This window comes from Apis cerana, unplaced genomic scaffold (genome assembly GCF_029169275.1).
Source record: "Apis cerana isolate GH-2021 unplaced genomic scaffold, AcerK_1.0 Chr0_AcerK, whole genome shotgun sequence".
Lineage (NCBI taxonomy): Eukaryota > Metazoa > Arthropoda > Insecta > Hymenoptera > Apidae > Apis > Apis cerana.
In genome coordinates, this window is record NW_026893558.1 from 240,394 (window position 1) to 261,458 (window position 21,065).

Genomic DNA, 21,065 nt, shown 5'->3' on the forward strand with positions numbered 1-21,065 from the left:
GTTTTATTAATAATTCTGTTTCTTCTTTAGATCAGATCGAGGCTCTACTGATTGGTCTAGTATTTCCGCGACTTGTGTTTTGTATTGGATTTCTTGTCGCCACATGTCTATGCATCTCGTGCATGGACAATCTTATTTGCGACAAGAACGATTCCTCGCAGGAGTCACATTTAAATTTGGCAACAGTCTCCGATATTTTAGGTGCCTTACACTTGGGTAAGTGATGGATTTTTATATATTGGAAAAAAATAAAAAAATTAGATGAAAAAAAAAGATTTAAAACTTTCTAACTAATAATATACAAATACATAATTGCTGATTAATCTTGAAAAAAATTAAATTCAAGTTAATATTTTTAAAAAAAAATGTGTCTATTTTAATTTTACTTTTTAACTTTATTGTATTTTTACTTTATTGTACTAGATAAATAAATAAAATAGCATCTGCAATTTTCTATCAATCTCAAGAAATTTACATCGATAATGTACAATTTTAAATAGAATTTAGATGATATGATTATTTTCAATAGCATTAGCTATAAATGAGATGCGAAGAAGGTTATGACATATAAATAGGTAAACTTATTCATTTTATAATTTGCAATATATGTATGTAGCAATTTAGAAGAAACAGTAAAAAGAAAGAGTGATAATAGATAAAAAAAATCGATAAAAATTTTTATTACAATAAATAAATATAATTTTTTTAACAAATAATTATATATATAACTACTTACATAAAAATAACTAAGAAAAATATGAAAAGTAAGTAAATATCAATGTGTACATATGATATTTTTTTCATATAAGAAAACAATTTTTTTAAAAATAACGATAAAAAAAATATTGTCTATTATTTTTGTTAAAGATGTCACCTCGCTACTTTCAGACGTTGATCTATTTTTTCTGATTTCCATTTTAATTTATAAAGATATCGCGTTATAATTTATATGATTTAAAAAAAATTATATAATTTTTATATCATATTATGTTATTAAATTAATATATTATATAATTATTTTTATAAGGTTATAATTTATATAATATAATTACATAATTTTGTAAAAATATTATTATTATAGATTTGATTATCAAAATTCAAATATGTATACTTTTAGACGCAATTGAGATATTTAAAACAAAAATTTTAGCATGGATACCAATGAAACCAATGAAAGACGAGTGCAAGGGACAAAGTTTCCCGCTTGCAACGAGCTATGGAAATCGTATTTATCTTTCTTATCTTTGGAGATACAGCCATTTTAATAATGCATTATTTTAAAAATTCTAAAATTTCCACTTCTGTAAACAACTTAGATATTTGTAAATAATCTTAATTATGCAGTAAATAATTCGTTTTTTAAGTTTTAGTTATATAATATTTTATATTCACAGCGAAAACCACTTTACTCTGAGAGGAAACAAAATCACGACCGTTTCGTTCCGTATTCGATAACCGACTGTATACAAAAGTAAACAATAATAACCTTTGTATTATTATTTCTTTTGTTGCTATCCACACTTGATATTAATATTCGTCGTAGTATTCTAATAATATTCGTTATGTTATTAAATATCATTTTACTTTTTTATGGATTGTTAACATATTCTTGTCATTTTATATATTTCTCATATTCCCTTTCAATAAATTTAATGTTTAAATTATTTCATTATCGATAACAATATTAATAGCAACTTTTTTTAATAATCTTGTTACTATTATTCATGCACAAAATGCTAAATAATGTTTTTCAAATCTTATTTTTGGGCAATTTCTTAATAACATAAAAATTGTACGTTGAAGTATACAATATCGTATAAAATTAAGTTATAAATTTCGTATAGTTTAGCATTTTACCATTTTTTCTTCGTTATTAAGAAAGTTCCTTCCCGCTTGCAACGAGCTGTGGAAATCGTATTTATCTCTCTTATCAGTCGTTTTAATAATGCACTATTTTAAAGATTCTAAAATTTTCGCTTGTTTTAGCTATTAATTAATTAACTTAAATATTTCTAAACAATCTTGATTGTACAGTAATTCGTTTTTTTAATTTCGTTTTTTTAATTTTAATTCTATAATATTGCGTATTCACAGCGACAATCAGTTTGCTCCCAGAGAAAACTAAATCACTATCGTTTCGTTCCGTGTTCGATAACCGACTATACACGAATGTATACAATAATAACCTTTGTATTATTATTTCTTTTGTTGCTATCCCCATTCGATATAATATCCGTAATAATATTCTAATACTATTCATTATTGTTTTTACATTAATGTTATATTAATGTTATTTTTTTTCAATTGTTATATTATTGTATTATTATCGTAACATTTGTTATTATTTTTCGTTTCTGTAATATTTATTAGTTAATTTATTTCTTTATTCTTAACTATTTTTCAGCAACTTTTTTTAATTTTCTCTTTTTTATTACTAATTTATAATATGCATATAGACGATTTTAAATTTATGTTTTTATTTAGTTTGTTAATATTTTACGTTGAAATTATCAATATTCTTTAGAATTGATTTATCATATACATTTGGTTTTTTTATATTTTATAATCATTTTATAATTTTTTTTTACAAATAGCGATGTCTCCCGCTTAGTTCTTGATATATTTTATTGAAATGAGAAATAATAAAACAATCGGATCTAAAATAAAATAGTAACAATTGATATAGAAGTAGATGAAAAGTAATAAGAATAAATAATATAACGAATATTAATATAAAATTATTACGAATATTATATCGGACGAGAATTGCAATACTAAAAATAATAATACACTGGTTTTTATTTTATACATTCGCAGTCGATTATCATTAGCGAAAACAGAACAATGAGGAAGTATTTTCTTTTTCTCTGAGATTAAAGAGATTATCGCTATGTATGTTATAATATAATATAAAAATTTAATAAACAGATAAATTCGTTTAAGGATTATGCAGTATAAGGATTATTCAAGTAGTTTTTATGTTATTTAATAAATAGTTTAAAGGAGAGGAAATTTTAGAGTCTTTAGAATATTGCATCATTAAATGGCTGTATCTCCGAAAATAGTAATGATTCAGAGGATTTCTTATCATTACAAATTAGAAGCATTACTCTTTACACTCAATTTTGGCTGGTTATTTTAAGACTAGCGGTTCATACGCTATACTCATATAAAGAAGAGAAATTTTAGAATCTTTAAAATAGTGCATTATTAAAATGGCTGTATCTCCGAAAATAATAATGATTCATATGATTTCCTGCGCTCATTGCAAGTGAGAAATATTGCTCTGTACATTCAATTTTGGCTGATTATTATACGACAAGCGGTTCATATGCTATAGTCGTATAAAGAAGAAGAAGGAAATTTTAGAATCTTTAGAATTATTTAAACTTTTCTCTTTTTCCATCATCTGTCCGTGCTTCGCGAAATAAAAAGGAATTATTCTCGTCATCTATGGAGGTGGAGAAGTATTAATCGTTAGTGATAATTCTGATCAATAATTGTATATAATTGTATATATAATTGTTTCTTAATTCATGTTTTATATTAATTATCAAGTAATTTGATTAATTCAATATATCCAGTACATACAATCAAGGAAGATACAATTTCATTCGGAATTCTGAATCGAAATATTCAAACGTTATCGTTGTGTGAAGAAAAGGAAATTTCCTATTCTTTAGAATCGTGTAAATTTTTAACGTAACGTAACATAAGATGAACATTGTATGTATGCAATAATAACGATGCACATATGAAAAAACAAATTTTCGGAGTATTAACGATTTGTTTAGTAAGTATAACGTGTCGCTCCATCTCTCGAAGCGTCGAAAAACTAATCGTTACGAAGGGGTATCTGTTCCACCATCGATGTAAATATCTGGAAACTAATCATTAAACTGAATCGATAGTATCATTATCTATGATTTTTTTCAATAATATAATTAATATATAATATATATAATATAATTCAAATATATAATATAATTCTTTTCATTCAGTTATAAGACATTTTTCATATATTTTAAATTAGATGATTAATTTAATTTAAACAATACTTATGTATCGCTGTATCTTCAAAAATAATAGAGATATATATGATATTTTGTAGTGATTGCAAGCTGGAAACATTGTTCTTTCCCCTCAATTTTCATTCTTTATTCTACGACAAGAGGTTCAAATGCTTATCAACGTATAAAGAGGAAGAAATTTTTCTAATCTTTTGAATTATATAAAATTTAAACCGCTACATCTCCGAAGATAATAGCGATTGATATGATTTCTCATAGTGTTTATAAGCGAGAAACATTGCTCTTTCGTTGTTATTTTCATTCAATTTTCATTCGTTATTTTACAGCAAATGGTTGAAACGTTATCGTCGTCGTCGTAAAAGAGGAAATTTTGTAATCATTAAAATTGTATAAACTTTGAACCATTGTATCTTCAAAGGTAGTAGTGATACGTACGATTTTTTGTGATTGCAAGCGGGGAACTGTTTTTTATAATGCAGAAAAAAAAAATAATATTAAAAAATTTAATCAAATGTAAACGATTAGATAGATTTAAATGATTCGGATAATTCCATCTATAAATGACCAGGAAGATAATGAAGTAAACAAAAAAAAAAAAAGAAATCATTAAACTTTTTTTCTTATCTTATAAATTAATAATAGTAAAATAAAAATTAAAAAAGGATCATTATTAAAAAAATTATTGGTAGAAGTAAATTAAACCGTTAAATTTTTAAAAAATGAAGAAGAATAAACAAATTTTAAAATAAATTAATTTTGTGTAGACATTTAGATCATTGCATGCTAGATGACGCAACAAAAACTTTTTGGAACTTCCTTTTTCGAGGTCATTATTTCAGAAATGTATTGTACGATGTATTGTATGTAAAATCCCGTAAGATGTCGCAGCTATTTCATTTCTCGAAGCTGTGTTGTTAAATCCCTTATCTTTCCCATATATATATTTTTGAACGAATATAATTGTTTTAATATCATATTCCAATAAATTTTAAAAAACAATAATATGTGTTTATTTACCTAATATATATGTATATATTCATGAATATAAAAATAAATACGTAAAATAAGAATTGAGGATCAATGCCATCTTTGGAGTGTTTAAAAAAAAAGTGATTTTATTATTTTTATAATTTTAAAATATTTTTGATGATCAAAAAATGACGATTACTATCCATTTTTATTTTATATCTTTTTTTCATCTATATTTACTCTAGAAAATTTATTTGCTCAAGTTTATTCAGTTTAATTTTTATATGTTATAAGTATACGATAAATTCTTGTTTTCAAAAGTTTGTTTTCCTCGATATAAATATCACGTTTCATTGACTGATCGATCTATAAACGTATATATATCGATAATAATTGAGATTACGTTCGACATATATCATATGATGTTGAAATATATCATAAATGTTCAAAAAAAAATACGGAATAACGCGTAGCGGAAAAGTATTATCTAGTGGATAATACTTTTATATATTATATATATATAATATAATATAATAATATATGTAGCCGATAATGCCTATAATCCTTCGTTATCTTATCTCTTATGGGTGCTATTCGTTTATAAGAACATTTGGATCTCGTTCAATTTTTCTGTCTGGTTCCACTGTTCTTCACGAATTCGAAATTGATATTGTCGGAACCTTTACGATGTAGAACCATTGGCTCGGTTTTATTTTTTCCCTCTTTTTTATCGATGCGATCGAATTAATCGTGCGTGAAAAAAACAATCACTGTTTACCGGTACATCGAATACGAATGACTTTTCACATTGAAAAATGGAAAACCTATGGATTATCAAGAAAGATCATTGGATTTTGTTGTGTAAAATATATAATATCCTTGCGTAATATTCTTTCTTTAAGCATTTCTTTTTTCATAGAAATAAGTATAAATTATTTTCTAAATTTTATCTAATTATCTTTCAAATTTTACTAGGTCGAACGTTCGATTACGTACAATGAAAAATTCTATATCATTGTTTTTCACAGCTTTTGAATAAACAAACTCGTTCGCGTTCTATAATTTTACGATTGCTTCCGACGCGAATCCTGGATTTTACCAGCGAGCGTGTTTAAGCTTCTTAAAGCTAGGCATTCGATAAATGAATTGTCGGCAAGTTATATGTATATACGACTTACGGATATATACTTAATTATAGATAATATTATTACACAGAATTTTCGATATAAACTATCTTGAATCTTCTTCTTTCGAACACGATCTATCTAATTGACCAAAACTGAATATTTTTATGTTTCTAATTTGCGTTTTTCTTTCTAAATATTTTCCTTCATATTTCTACTAGCTTTCTAATAGGCAAATTAAAATAATGAATAAATTAATGAATACACGGAATATATACTTTTATAATATTTTCGATCTCTTTTCAGGATTATGTCGAAGATGATCCGTTCAATACGCGAATTGATTATTCCGGATTCTTTCTCAAAAAGTATGACGTCTTTTGAAAAAAACGTAGATGGAGAATAAGATGATCAGCAAAAGACGAACGAAGACAATGGAACGAAGAATGAAACGAATGGAGATACGATGAATGCAGAAATATTGAGAGAAATAGGGTTCGTGCGAAATGCTGAGAAAAGGAAAAGAGAAAAAGAGAAGAGGACATAGAGAACGATGAGGACATAGAGCGCAAAAGAAAGAGAAGAAAGAAAGAACGATAAGAGATGGGAAGAAGAAGAGCGGTTCGCGCGAAGCGAATGACTGCGATTCGTTCAATTATTGGTTGGCACCGAAAGTGCTGGGTCTGGCTCACCTGCCAAATGGGAAATAGCCGGCGAACTGCGGAGACAAGCTACAGCCGATGGCTCTACGAATTCTGTGCGCGGGAATCTTCGGATTGTATTTTCTATTCTCTCACTGGCTATGGTATAAACTAAGGAGAGTATAGAATCGCTCGTGCGACGTAAACGACAATCGCCGAATTATAATTTGACTTTCTATAATTTTTTCCCTTTCGGTATCTTCTCTCATATGGACTCCGGCCTTTATTAAGAATCGATAACGAATGAGATTCGTTGGGATTAGGACTCATGAATCGTTTCATCGTTTCATCGAATAATGAAATATTACATATAATTCTCTAATATGCGTCATATATTACACTTATTGTACACAGTTTATATATTAATGATTCGATGATTAATTCGAAATTTGAAAATTGGAAGTCATTTTTTTGTTCGATTTCGCATAATTTCGAGAAACTCCGTAAAAGTCTAATAATTTCAATCTCATTTTCCATAAATTTTAATTATCATAGTTGTAAAAATCTTTATTATTCTTTCGAATAATTATGATTTGTATTTTTTATACGATTATTTTATACGTATTATTACTTTTTGTAGAAAGTTGTAAAATTTTTTACCGATCGATCGTTTCTTTTTACATTCTTTGCCCTTGTGTCGTTCTCATGTGAGTTATAACATGCACTGAAACGGTATAAATGATATCATTAACGAAGTTAAAGTGCTGACGCGTTGAGAATAACTCGAACCGTTGATCCACAATTTTCTCAGTTGAGATTTTTCACCTTTTGAGATCGATGCGTTCATTTCCGATATCCCGTACCCTATCGCCATAGGTTAAACGAAGCACTGGTGGCCATTCTACGGGATTCAAAGAATTCAAAGGATTCAAAGGATTCAAAGGAACTTTGGTTATACGCTATATATCAATTTTTCTAAAAAAAGCTCTTGTGTCGCGAGTCAAAAAAAATTTTCTTCATTTGAAAAATTTTACGACACGTTCAATCTCGATTGAAATATATATTTTTAATATTTTAAATAGTTTATTATCGTATCTAATTTCGTATCTAAAGATAAAGATTATAAAAAGATTGGATATATTTAATAAATATTTTATAAATATATTTTTTATATTTTATATTCAAAATGTATATCGATTAATATATCGATAAATCGATTCTAACGATTGGAAATATCTTTTCATTTTCTGAATTTCATTTTAATATAAATTTTTGTTTTTCTCCATTTTAAATTAAATAGAATGTGGATGTTAAAAGAGTTTATGTGTACGTGTGTTTGAAATGAAAATTCTATTATCTGTACTTTGATATTATGCTATGCAAATATTAACGATGAATAGGTATGATGAATATTATCATCGGATAGTTCAATCACGAAAAATGTTCTTTCTTTTGTGAGATTCGGTCGAATCGCTTTGTCGATATTATTTGATGGTACTTGATTAATTCTAAGCAAGACGATCATTTTATATAATTTAATGAGATGAATCATATGTTCCTATATGATTCGGACCTGCGTGAAATGGTCGGTACTCCTGTATAGACTGGGAATGGTAATTGGTGAAGTAGGTATGCGGATACACACCACATGTATTCTGGATAGAAGGGCGCGATACTAATATACTCGCACGTGTTGGCGATCGTGTTCCCAGGATTTGATTGTCCATGTTGCCTAGAGAATTATCGAGTTCGCCGGATTCTGCTATAGCATTTACGAGCGGAAGGGCACGCTACGGATTCAAAAACATCGACGAACTCATTGTCTGATATAAAAGATATATAAAAAATAGATTGACGCATTGATTTTCATTTCCTATTGATTATACAATTTAGTTTCCTAATAATAACACGTTTGTATATTACGTTGTATATTATATTTCTCTTCTTTCTTTTTTTGTACATATATGTTTAACTAATTCGATAAAAATAATTAGTTTGTGTCAAAAATAATGACTTACCTTTTGTATCTCGTATATAATTTTTTGGAGATCATTGGAAGCGAAGAACTTATCCTTTAAAATGTATTCGTTTCATTCGGCACGATACGAATTCTGATTTCAAAATTATCGTCGTTTAAACTAAAAATTAAACTAGAAATTTTGTAATTTTTACATTAAAAATTCAGATAACTTTGAAAAACTACTGTATCTTCGAAGATTGTATATATTGTATATTATATATATATATATATATATATATATATATACAATTGTTATATATTGTCATTTTGAGCAACTTTTTTTTACAGATATAGATATATAGAGATTTATATATATGCGTACATATATATATATATATTATTTTTATTAAAATTTAAATGATTAATTGTCAATAATGGCACAGATAATAAGACGGTTTTTCAAATTACGCATCATTTTTGCACTTTTTCTTCAAAAATTTCCGCGAAATGGAAAATATAACTCTAAAACTCAAGAGAATTAAATTTGTATAAATAATCGTTGTGAATAGATATAATAAAAATAAAAATATACGTAATGAAATTACTTCCGAAATTATTTCCCAACCATACGCAAACATATATCCGTAAAGTATTATTTTGGCACATTTTGATATTATCCATCTTAATTCCATTTGTACAATTATGGAATATGAAATATAAAATTGATACATTAAATACAATATACATAAACAGAATCGGGATGGGATTTTTATATACCGATAGATGAAAATGAAGTTTTTTAAGAAATTATATTTCTTTTCAATTGCCCAAATAAAAATATCGTTGATGAAGATGGCGCCAGAAAATGCTACCCTACTCGATAAAGATACTTTTAAGAAAATGAGATTGATGTAAAAGATATGTGCGTATGTGTAAGGATGATATCGCGAATATCGGAGACACATTACGTCGCGTACGATCATTCTATGTGTCGCTACGTGTTGTTTTCATGATATTGCTCGTTGCCATGTTGAACAGCGTTATTGCTCGACACATGTACTACATATATGTATGTAGATAATATGAAAAAGTTTGAAACGATGAGTTTGAAGCGATACATGATATCTACCTTTAGTTTGTAGCATTTTCCATTAATCTTAAATAATACGTGGTTAAATATGGCTATTAATATCTATTTTCCGATAAAAGTTTGTTGCTTGTTACGGTGACTGTTACGCTCTAGCATGCGATAAGTAACGTTACGTCGAATTAATTCGGAAATAATGTTGAGAAAAAAAATTGGTCGTAACTCGTAGAGAAATAGGGGATCGATTGAAAGTTGCTGGATTATCGTTACATATACTTTTAAAATATTCTACTCTATATGTATTCCAATTATATTCGATACATAGTTCGTATACGTAAAAAACTACACACTCGTGTGCAAATTGCAAACGCTTATGTTATATCGTTCGCGAATACATAATACACGTATAATTACATAATTACGATTCAGATATTTATGAGCTTCTATTGCAATAATGAGTTCGATCGAATCTATTATTTTCCAACATATATAGATTATATAATACCAAAGTTTTTTAGACTTACATCCTCGTGACAAAAATGTTTTAAACATTGGTTGATTTAATTAGCAAGAAAAGTTTGACAAATATCTGAATAATATTATAAATTGAAAGTAAACGCTAAAAATTTTTAATAATAATTATATCATAAAAAAAGATTTGATTTTATTTGATTTGATTTTTATTTGATTTTATTTGATTTTATTTGATTTTGTTTGATTTTGTTTGATTTTGTTTGATTTTGTTTGATTTTGTTTGACTTTGTTTGATTTTGTTTGATTTTGTTTGATTTTATTTGATTTTATTTGATTTTATATATAATATTTAAATAGGAATATAACGAAATATTGAAGATAAATATGCGAAAAATTATAATTTTATATTAATTAAAGGTAGATAAAATTAGGAATAAATAACAGTTGGCTTGGTAAATTTAATTTATATATATATGTATGTATGTACGTATATATGTATTTTAATAGGATAAGAATAATTATTGTAATTTCTTTTTTGATTACACACGGTAATTACTAAAAAAAAAAAAATTTTAATGGACTATAAGAGATTAATGTACACTATTAATTACGATTTACTTGAATTGATCGCGAAATAATTTTATTTTTTTTTTTTATGGATGATTTATGGATACTTTATAATAATTGAAATCATAGTAATTAAAATTTTTTGTTAAAAAATTAATGTTAAATGAATTTGTTTAAAAAAAAATCGAAATCTCCCTGTATAGATAAATATGAATAAAACGATTCTTGTAATTTTTCTTTATAAGATATCATCATTTCGGTAAAAAAAATATTGGCTCTGCAATCTATAGAGTTTAAAAAAGTTCATCATTTTTTGAAAACGAGCCAAAAATATCTATAACCGTAATATTGTATAATAATAACATAGAACGGATTTGAAAGAAAAAATAGATATTACGTCCATTATTTGAGAAACTTGAATATATATTATTTCCATTATTAGGATCCGAAATTCTCATTTCACATATAATAGTAATAATATGAGTAAAAATTGATAACTGGCATACAAAATGAATATCGATTTTGATTAATTTGAACAAGTAACGAAGGAATATTAATCTATCATGCTATGTATGGCATTATAATGTATACATAATACGATCCACTAACTGCGATATGCATCCAATTAGAACGATAGTTATTACGCCGATATCGTAATTCCCATATAACTCCCATATAATATCCCACGATGGAACGAGAAGATGCGTTTTAGCTTCTAATAATCGTTTAATAATATCTTGGATGTGGCGATCATACACGAACCGAATAATCTATCGCCATCACGTTATGATATAGCTGCGGTGAACGAGCACTTGGAATAATTAATGCAATTTCCAACGATATAGGTGAGGGTTTCGGTTAATGTAGTTATAACCGTCGATTAATCATTCCTCCGGTAAGTCTCTGTCGATCTACTTTTAAAATCGATCAGCTCCGGCCGCGGTATATCCCGTGAACCATCTTTTTCCACACTTTAGGGAATTACGTTCGTCCTCGTATCAATTTTCATGAAAGGGCAAAATTATCGCGAGCCTCGTGAATTCAGAATTGAATTCACCGGTGTGCAGGAAGCAATGGCCCGAGGAAGTAGCTCGCTCCGCCACGAGGCTGCCGGTCTTCGAATGACGTATTAGAAGTAATAAAAATCAAGCGCTTTTTTTGGCCCTCGTGATTTGTGGCCTATAAATTAAAAGACCGCATTTCTTACATGCACCGTTCGCCAGCCGGAAATACGATCGTTGAATAAGTGCGTACACGTGTACGCGTGCGTATGCTCTTTTGCTATTTCTTCAGCAACATGTGAATAACGAGGAAAGGAAGGAAAAAAAAGAGAGACTTGAAAAATTGTGAAAAAAAAGGAAAAAAAAGAAAAGAAAAGAAAAGAAGAGACCTATCGCCAGGAAAACTTTGAAATTGTTTCGAAATGTTGAATCGCAATCTCATTCTGATTTGAATTTGTTGCGATGAATGATTTGATTACCGGAAAACTTATCATTCCTACTCTCAGCGGAAGACAATTTATAAGATTGGTGAGTTGGCGCTATAATGTGATAGCGTTTCTACTGCTCCAAGGGAAAAAGCGGCCGATGTATAATCCGGGTGGAAGGGAAAGAGATAGTGGATGTGTGCGAGGAAAGAAATGGTAACTCGCCATGGTTTGTTCGCTGTTTGTGTTTTTAATTTTCCTCAGCTCGTTTTGTATGCAGATATCTAGCGTAATTTATCCGGAGCGAAGAGGGAGGAATGTACATGTGGCGGATAGCCACTCCGTTCGCACGCTACTCTTCCCCAACAGAGGAGAAAAGTATTCTGTCATTATTCTTATATTTTAACATTTTCACATTATCAAATCATTTGGTATTACTCTTCGCATCATCTGTATTATTCTCGATATTTCAAAATAAATTAATATTTTTCCTTTTTCTTCTTTTTCAATACGATTTTAGATATTGTCTTTAAATGAAATATTTATAGAAGTGTAATTGAATCTGATATAAAAAGTTGCGATATGTTATAAAAAAAAAAAAAATAAATATTTACAGAGTAAAAAACTTGAGAAGAATAAGAAGAAATGTTCAATTAATAAATACTTAGTGAAGCAGGATCGAGTAAAATAGGATTTTCCTAAATTTAAACAAATGTTTAAAAAAAATCGAATCGATTTAAATTAAAGAAAAATCAAATTTGCGAATAATATGAAAATTGGGATAAAATAATTGAGTATACGTAATTAAATATTAACGATGAAAGAAAACGCAATCGATTTTGCTATTAATTATTTTCGCGATAGCGAAGCGCGATGCTATAATTTCGGAAAATGCTTGAGAAAATTTATTAAATTTTTTTTCTAAAATAGTTTTCTTTGTAGTTGTATCCTTTGGAGTCACATCCTATCCAAATAAGAACAGCAAGTGATTTTTTCCCCTGAATTGGCAAAGATATCGCTAGGGACGGTATATATAGGAACACTGGCACGCTTCGCGCACGAGACAGAGAAGAACTTAATTATCTGTGAAACAATAGCTAACGAATTGTGATTATTAGCCGAATGAAAAAGGCGGAGGATAGCACAGTCTATCCGTGGTGATAAAAGTTGCGAGCGTAAATAGGAGGATTCAGTTTCGTTTTCCCTTCGTGAGCAGAATTGTGAGACCACCATGTTAGATTAGTTTCTCTTTTTGTTCGTTCTTTTGCCTCCCTCTCCCCTCCCTTTTCTTTTCCGCTTATCTGGCTCCCAAGTGTGGGAGGACAACTTGCAACAGTATCCCATTTTAAATCCAATCTATATTTTGCTCTGGCTAAATCCCATTGCTAAGCAGATTTCCATTTCAGAAGATTTCAAATTGCCTTTTATAGTATGCTATCTCCTGCTATTTTTTTGCTAGTCTGTTTCACACAATCGACACACCGACCATTGATTGATGAACGTTGAAATGATGAATTACGCATACACATATGTAAAATATAACCGCTTATACGTATTCAGTTAAGAATATGTGAATATCGTGGACGATAAATAAAATATTTTCTTCTTCGTTTCTTCGTGAGTGATACAAGAAAAATACAAGAATACAAGAATAAATAATTATTTTTCTTTTCATCCCGTTTCGTTTTTGTTGACACTTTTATCGTAAATCGATGATAACCGATGCATTGAAGTTTAAATAGAGATCCTTGTTTTATTTCCCCAATCTATCACAATCGGATTAATATATGTGACAAATATCACGGTAGAAACAAAAGAACATATGAAAAGAGACGTGTTCTCTCACAAGACGCTCATTTCTTTCTCGAGATTTCTTTCCAGCAGTATGTATTTATTGTTCGTTCACGAATAATGGCAAATAAAATGACGGAATAAAAATGAAACTCCGCTCACATTATTAACACTAGTGGTGACCCTAATAGTAGAATTTTTATAAATAATGAGAACACATTTTATCGATACTTAACATTCTGCTTATACATGATCAATTTACATCAATGTTTTGAAATCATGGTTTTTTTTCAGCTACTATTTTACTAGCTGTTCGTATATATAATACACTTGTTTTATTCGTCAGACGATAAATACGTGTGACGCGAAATAGGAATGTTAAACGTGATAATATATCGATATAGTACTGTCCATACTTTTCTCATTTTGCCATCTTCACGGGCAAAAACGAAGAAAAGTTATTTGATAGATGGAGTGTACTATGTGCATCAATCCCGTGTACATAAATGACGAAATAATTCAATTTCAATTTCGATGTCATTGAAAAGTGAATAAATGCAAAACTGCGTCCATATAATGAATCTATATAAGACAATTACGTATAATATTGGCCAAAATCTACTCCGGCAACTCGTAACGACTTTACTGAGCGGTGAACCATCTAAGAAGCCACAGGGACCTAAGAGTTGTTTACGAAGTCACGAAATCAAATTCCACCGATCTACTTTCGATGCAAATGAAACTTTACGAAATTGGTTCGGAAGAGATTTATCCACTTAGACAGCGCTACTCGTGCGTAAAGGAGCAAGAGGGAGCGAAGTAAAGAGCGCGCACAATTCAGGGTGACTCTACACCAGCTCTCACGTTGCGCGCTGCCTGGGAAATATGATAATGCCCGTGGCGACGACAAGAGGAATGGCTTCCACTATTCCTCCGCTCGTACCATCGTGGTTAACTTACTGATTGGTCGTTGGACTCATAGTGAAACGAATTTTTCGACGTATACGCGCTTTTTCGTAGCGTATCATATCGCCGTAGTCGTATTTCATCGGTCTGCCTCTGTTTTTCTGTCTGTTGACTGGGCATTCGCTCTTTTCGATGCGGTGATAATTCTTCGCCATGTTTGCCCACGTAAGAAGTTAGACTAAACGCGTCGCTTCTTGAATTTTGTTTCGATTCTGCTCTGCTCGCGTAAATAACCTTATTTTGATTCGTAATAAATCTATCTTTTACGAAAAAGATATTTGCCGCGTATTCATTTTGCTCGCGAGAAGAAAAAATTGATCGATGATCAAGACAAATGATCATCAAGATAAGAAAGGAATGAAATTAATTTTTAAGATTTCATACACATACGTACGCACGCACGCACGCCATACATGTATACACATCATTATTTTATCGATACGTCTTCAAAATTTTCTTCCTGCATGGTATGAATTTAAATTTCTTATCATTTATCTTCTCATTTCTCTTTGATTAATATTCATATTATTTATATCAATATTCATATTAAATTATATAATAACAATAGTGATAGAGATATATATCGATTTATATAAAAAACGATATAACATATGACATAACATATTTAATTTGATTAATAAAATTATTCGATAGATCGCAATTTAATAAAATTATACTTATTTTCACATTTTTTACCTTTTTATCTTTTTCTTATTTTCTTATTATTCTTATTTTTTCTTATTATTATTATTATTTCTTATTTTTCTTATTTTTTATCTTTTTCCTTGATTTCTTTTTATTGTTACAAAATTACCATATACGATATAATTATCTTAGATGATTCTTTTTTGGAATGATAATTATTTTCAATTTCAAAAACAGATATAAGATTTTTGATAATAATAATAGTTGAATTATTTGAGGTTTACAATTGGATAAATCATCAATTTCAATAATTCGAAATCATACTTACTTTACGGTGCATGCTCGATTCAAGTTTGACTCTGCCCCGATACTACAAGTTAAGAGAGATCTGTATGTAAACCATGATATAGCTTCCAAAGTTTCGTGCTCCACGAGAACCGAATTGCTGACCCGAAGGCGTCGTTGTGGGATTTCAATTAGTCCCCTGTCTCTTCTTCCACGAGCAATTCTGTTATCCCTTTGCTCTCATTGATCCAGCCTTAACCTCTATATTCATTCATTGCTCCTTTCCATCCACTTGCAAAGTTTCAATTCTATCATTTATATTAACTATCTTATCTTAATTTGAACATCATTAATAATTTTGCCTTTGTTGAATTAAAAATATTTATCTTTTGTCTTAAATTTATTTAATTTTTCTATATATACATATATATATACGAAAGTGTGTTGCGACAATAACAACAATTTGGAGAAAAATAATTCAAGTAAAAATCTTTTTTATTAATTTTTAAAATATTGCCATTATATAAAATGTAATAGAAAATTTTAGGAAATATAGATATGTGTAATATCTTAAAAATATCCATAATTTCCCGAAATTTATATTTTATTTGTTTATGATATTGAAATAAAACGATTATTTTTAATTCATATTTCTATAATTTTAAAATAAGTAATATATACAAAAAATTGAATATAGTTGAAATGTTTTTTTTATTTTTCTTTGTGTTTTATAAAAAAAAAAAGAATCTTATAGATAAACAATTAACTTTACGAAGGAAATGAAACAAATTGAAATATTTTTTAGAATAAAAATAAGTGTTGAACGATTAAAACGTTTATGTAACACGAATATATAACGAGTTGTCAAGTAGCAGTAAAGGAAGAAAGAGTCGCCAGAAATTTTAATGATGTTACAATTTCATGTCACGCTCGAAATTGAAATTCGCGGATTTTTGCGGTTATGTATGTACGGTTAATCCAGATTTTTCATCAATTTCACTAATTGGTACACATGTACAGACATGGTAGTCATTTCAATAGGCGATCGATATTCGTTAATATCCGTTGCAATTAGAAGAACCTATTGGTGGCAAGGTAGATGTACCGTTCAATTATCGGTTTTATCATATCGTGATAATAACGTGCATCGAATAAATGCAATAGCTTGTTCCAATTGATTCTGGAGCACAACTGACGCTTGATTGATCCGATTGTAATGAGTGTACAATGCATAAATCTATTATTCGTCGTACGATTTTGTTGATTTTCAATAATAAATTAATATGAACTCGATTAATAGAAAATGATATCGCAAAATCTTATAGAAAAGAATATTATATTATAATAAAATATGATGAAACAATCTGAAATTATTAGCATAATTTTATGTAAATAAAGAATATATCGACTTTATACAATTTTGAGGATAACATTTAAATTTAAGATTACATTACTGATTTATAAAATAAGATTTAAAATGAAATAATAATATATATCTAGGATATGGCATTTCTAGGATAAATAAATTGATCAGGACGGGTAACAGTACATCATTATATTCATTAGCGCTCGTCCAAGCAGATAAAAGTTGGCGGAATAATGGTGCTCCGCGTTATTAATGATCACTGGCAATCTCTTTATCTCTTCCACTACGTGTATTCTATTGGTATTTCCGATGCCTATATCCACAAATTTTCTTTTTTCTCTCGTGTGATTTGCAATTTTAAATTTGTTTTAAATCTTCTTGCATCAAAATTAAAACTTGTCCGATTCAAGGCTATTATCTTTAATTGCATCTTACTAATCACATTAATTATCGTTCCATAGAATGATTTCAATTTTTTTGATTTCGTTTTTAATTCTATTTTATTTATGACTTATGACATGTTTCAAAGATAAAATATTTCGTGAGAATAAGATGTATTACAATGTTAAATATATTTATAAAACGGATTGATGCCAATTATGTAAGTTTATTTATTTATTATTTTTCTTTCCACAAAAATCTAGCACTTTGCATAAGATAATTTGTAGATATACAACAAGATAAAAATTGATAAATGTTAATCATAATTCGATTAAACCATGCAAACTTTTTACAAGATTGAATTTACGCTTATTTCTTACACTTAAAAGAGGAAAAAATTTTTTATTTTGGTAATGTATAGAATGCGTTCAAATCTGAGAAAGAATCATTAGCATAATCACGTATCTTGACAAAGTTTGTGAAATTCTCTTGAGTAACTGTCGACAGCTGTAGATAAATGGTCCTTTCTGAGACCTCGGAACTGTTCGTTCATTCGAACGGCCTATAGTACCCAGCAGCGCCATTGTAACGACGAGCGTCATAAAGAGTTTAACAACGCTGCCTCGAGAATAGAAAGTTTCCTTTAAGATCCTTACGGAATCGTTAACTGCGCGTATTTTAGAGCAGTTGTAAAGATGACAGACGAAGGGAATCCATGGAATTGGAATTAATCTTTTCCTCCTTCTCCTCCTTTCCCCTCTCCCTCCCGCGCCCCCTCTTTTCAAAAACCAAGAAGGAAGGAAAGGAAGAAGAAAAATATTTAATTACTTATACTTGTGTCCCATGAACAAATGAGAGAAAAGTAGGGATACTTGTATAAAATAAAGCTCAAATACGAACTTCATTCCCTTTAAAGAGATCTTAGATTTTAACGGTGCAAACTATTAGAATTGAAGGGGTGAAGGGGTGAAGAAAAATATAATAGGGAAATGAATATTTGTTCGAATGAATGAATGCGAGGAACGTTATGGATGCGTAGGTACGTTAAAACTGTCCTCTATAGATAATTCTAGCCTAGACATCCACCAACAGTAGCGGACACAGACACATTCGTATTACTTAACTCGGCGATAAACTCACCCCCGAGACCTGTAAATTTCTAACTTCCTCCCGATGGTTCAACCTGCATTTTCTCTTGCATTAAACTATCTGATTTGTCGACCGTGGTACAGACTTCTAAACTGATCTCCATTATCCTTCGAGTCCATTGAGACCACTTTCGTACCAGTGTACGAAATATTATTGATTCATTATACGTTTACCGATTACGTGGCAATAATTTTGTTCGTTCTATAGAACATATTTTTTAAAATAAATAATATAAATAATATATATTTCGTATTATAAGTTGAAGATTTGAAAATTTTCGTATTGATTGTGGATATTTTAAAAAATGTGTTGAAAGTAAAATGTGTTCAAGTATTCGAACTAGTATGTTAGATAGGATATGCGAGTATATTTATACTTATAGGTATTTATATATTGCGAAATATCAGTAAGTTTATTACTTATATTTAAAAAAAGTTGTTCATTAAAAAAAAAATTAATTAAATATCGTTACATTAAAATTAATTGGAGAAAAATTTGAGAGAGATTCGAAATTTGAAATTTGTTTTTCTTGTACGTACGTTTTCTTTTCAATAAATTCATTTGAATAAATTATTGAATAAATTATATACATTTCTTTTCTTTCTTTCTTTTTTTTTTTTTAGTTTAATTGAAGTAACTAACAGTTCATTATATAGAGATTTGGATTCATCTGATTGATCGTTATTTTCGCGTTTCCTTCAACTTCTTTCCATATCTTTTCTTCCTACGAAGTATTATGTTGGTGGTATAAGAAAAAAGAAGATTGCCTATAGCTATAGATTTACATATATACATATAATAAACGACACAAGATTTATATCGAATTTATCATTGAAGCTTAAAATGTTGTAAATTTCTGAGTCTGATTGATACGAGAATTTCGCTGATGTAATATCAAAATATCGTAAAACTCGAGAATTATCATTTTATCAACAATTTGGTAGAAAAATCCGATTTGTATTGCGCGTGATATGGAGATCGATGAACGTAAGAATGAGGTAGAAATCACGATAGAGAATCCAGTTAACGAGCTTGTATGTAAATAAATATTGCAACTTATTAGTATCGATATACCATCATTGTTTGATCGCATCATTTTTATTAAAGTTATCCAGATATGTATCCAGATAATTCGTGAAAATAGATTTTCATCGAATAATATTCGTCATGTATCTGTATGTGAATTAATTACAAATAATTGATTCCACTTATTACTTTACATTCGATGCACTGTAAAACTCTGTTTCTACGAGACGAAGAGCTATGGATACATGACGTTTTTTGCGATGAACGAAACGCGTATAAGTTATGCGCATATATACAAGATTCCCCGCAATACGTGTCGGTTCATTATAGGGATGTATGCGGGACGTTAATGCGACATCAATTATACGCCAATAACATAACAATACATAACACATTGCATTACTTGCATGATAATGTACCGTGACCTGTGTGCATCCACTACTGCGTAGTGATTGGTCGCATATCCTTCTATTGTGTGTATTGTATGTATTGTATGTATTATGTTCTCTATCGTGGGGACAATCAGATTAAATTTTCATATCTTATGCCTCATACGCATAATGGGCGAGTAATTAAAATAGAGAAATTTTATAATAATTAAAATAAATTTGATAATTGTACGAAATATTTTCAAATTTTACAATTAATTTTAAATTTTATATATATATTTTAATCCATTGATCTATTAATGTAAATTTATCTGATCTATTTTTATAAAATTAAAATTAAATCAAACAAAAAAAGTAAAGTTACTCAAGTCTCTCTCCTAATTCTAAAATTATATTATTAATATATATTAAATAATGATTTTTGATTTTTAAGTTTTTTTTAGAAATAAAGAGAAGAAGAAATCGGATATAAGAAGAAGAATCGATATAAGTTTATTTCAGAGAAATATGAAATATGAAAAAAGGTTCGAAAAATAAGAGAATAAAATAAAGAGATGCAATTTTTATAAATCGGATGTCTTTCGTGTATTTTAAATTATTGGATCTTGAATACAATCAAGCAAGTAAACATACATATTGCAAATTTATAACAAGACTAATTGAATCACACAGACGTTAGACATTACACGTAGAGAACATAAAAAATTGTTCATTTGTTTTTCATTTACGATACGTCGAGTATTTACTAACAGTGAAAAGAATTAGGCAGGGACAGAGATCTAAATGAG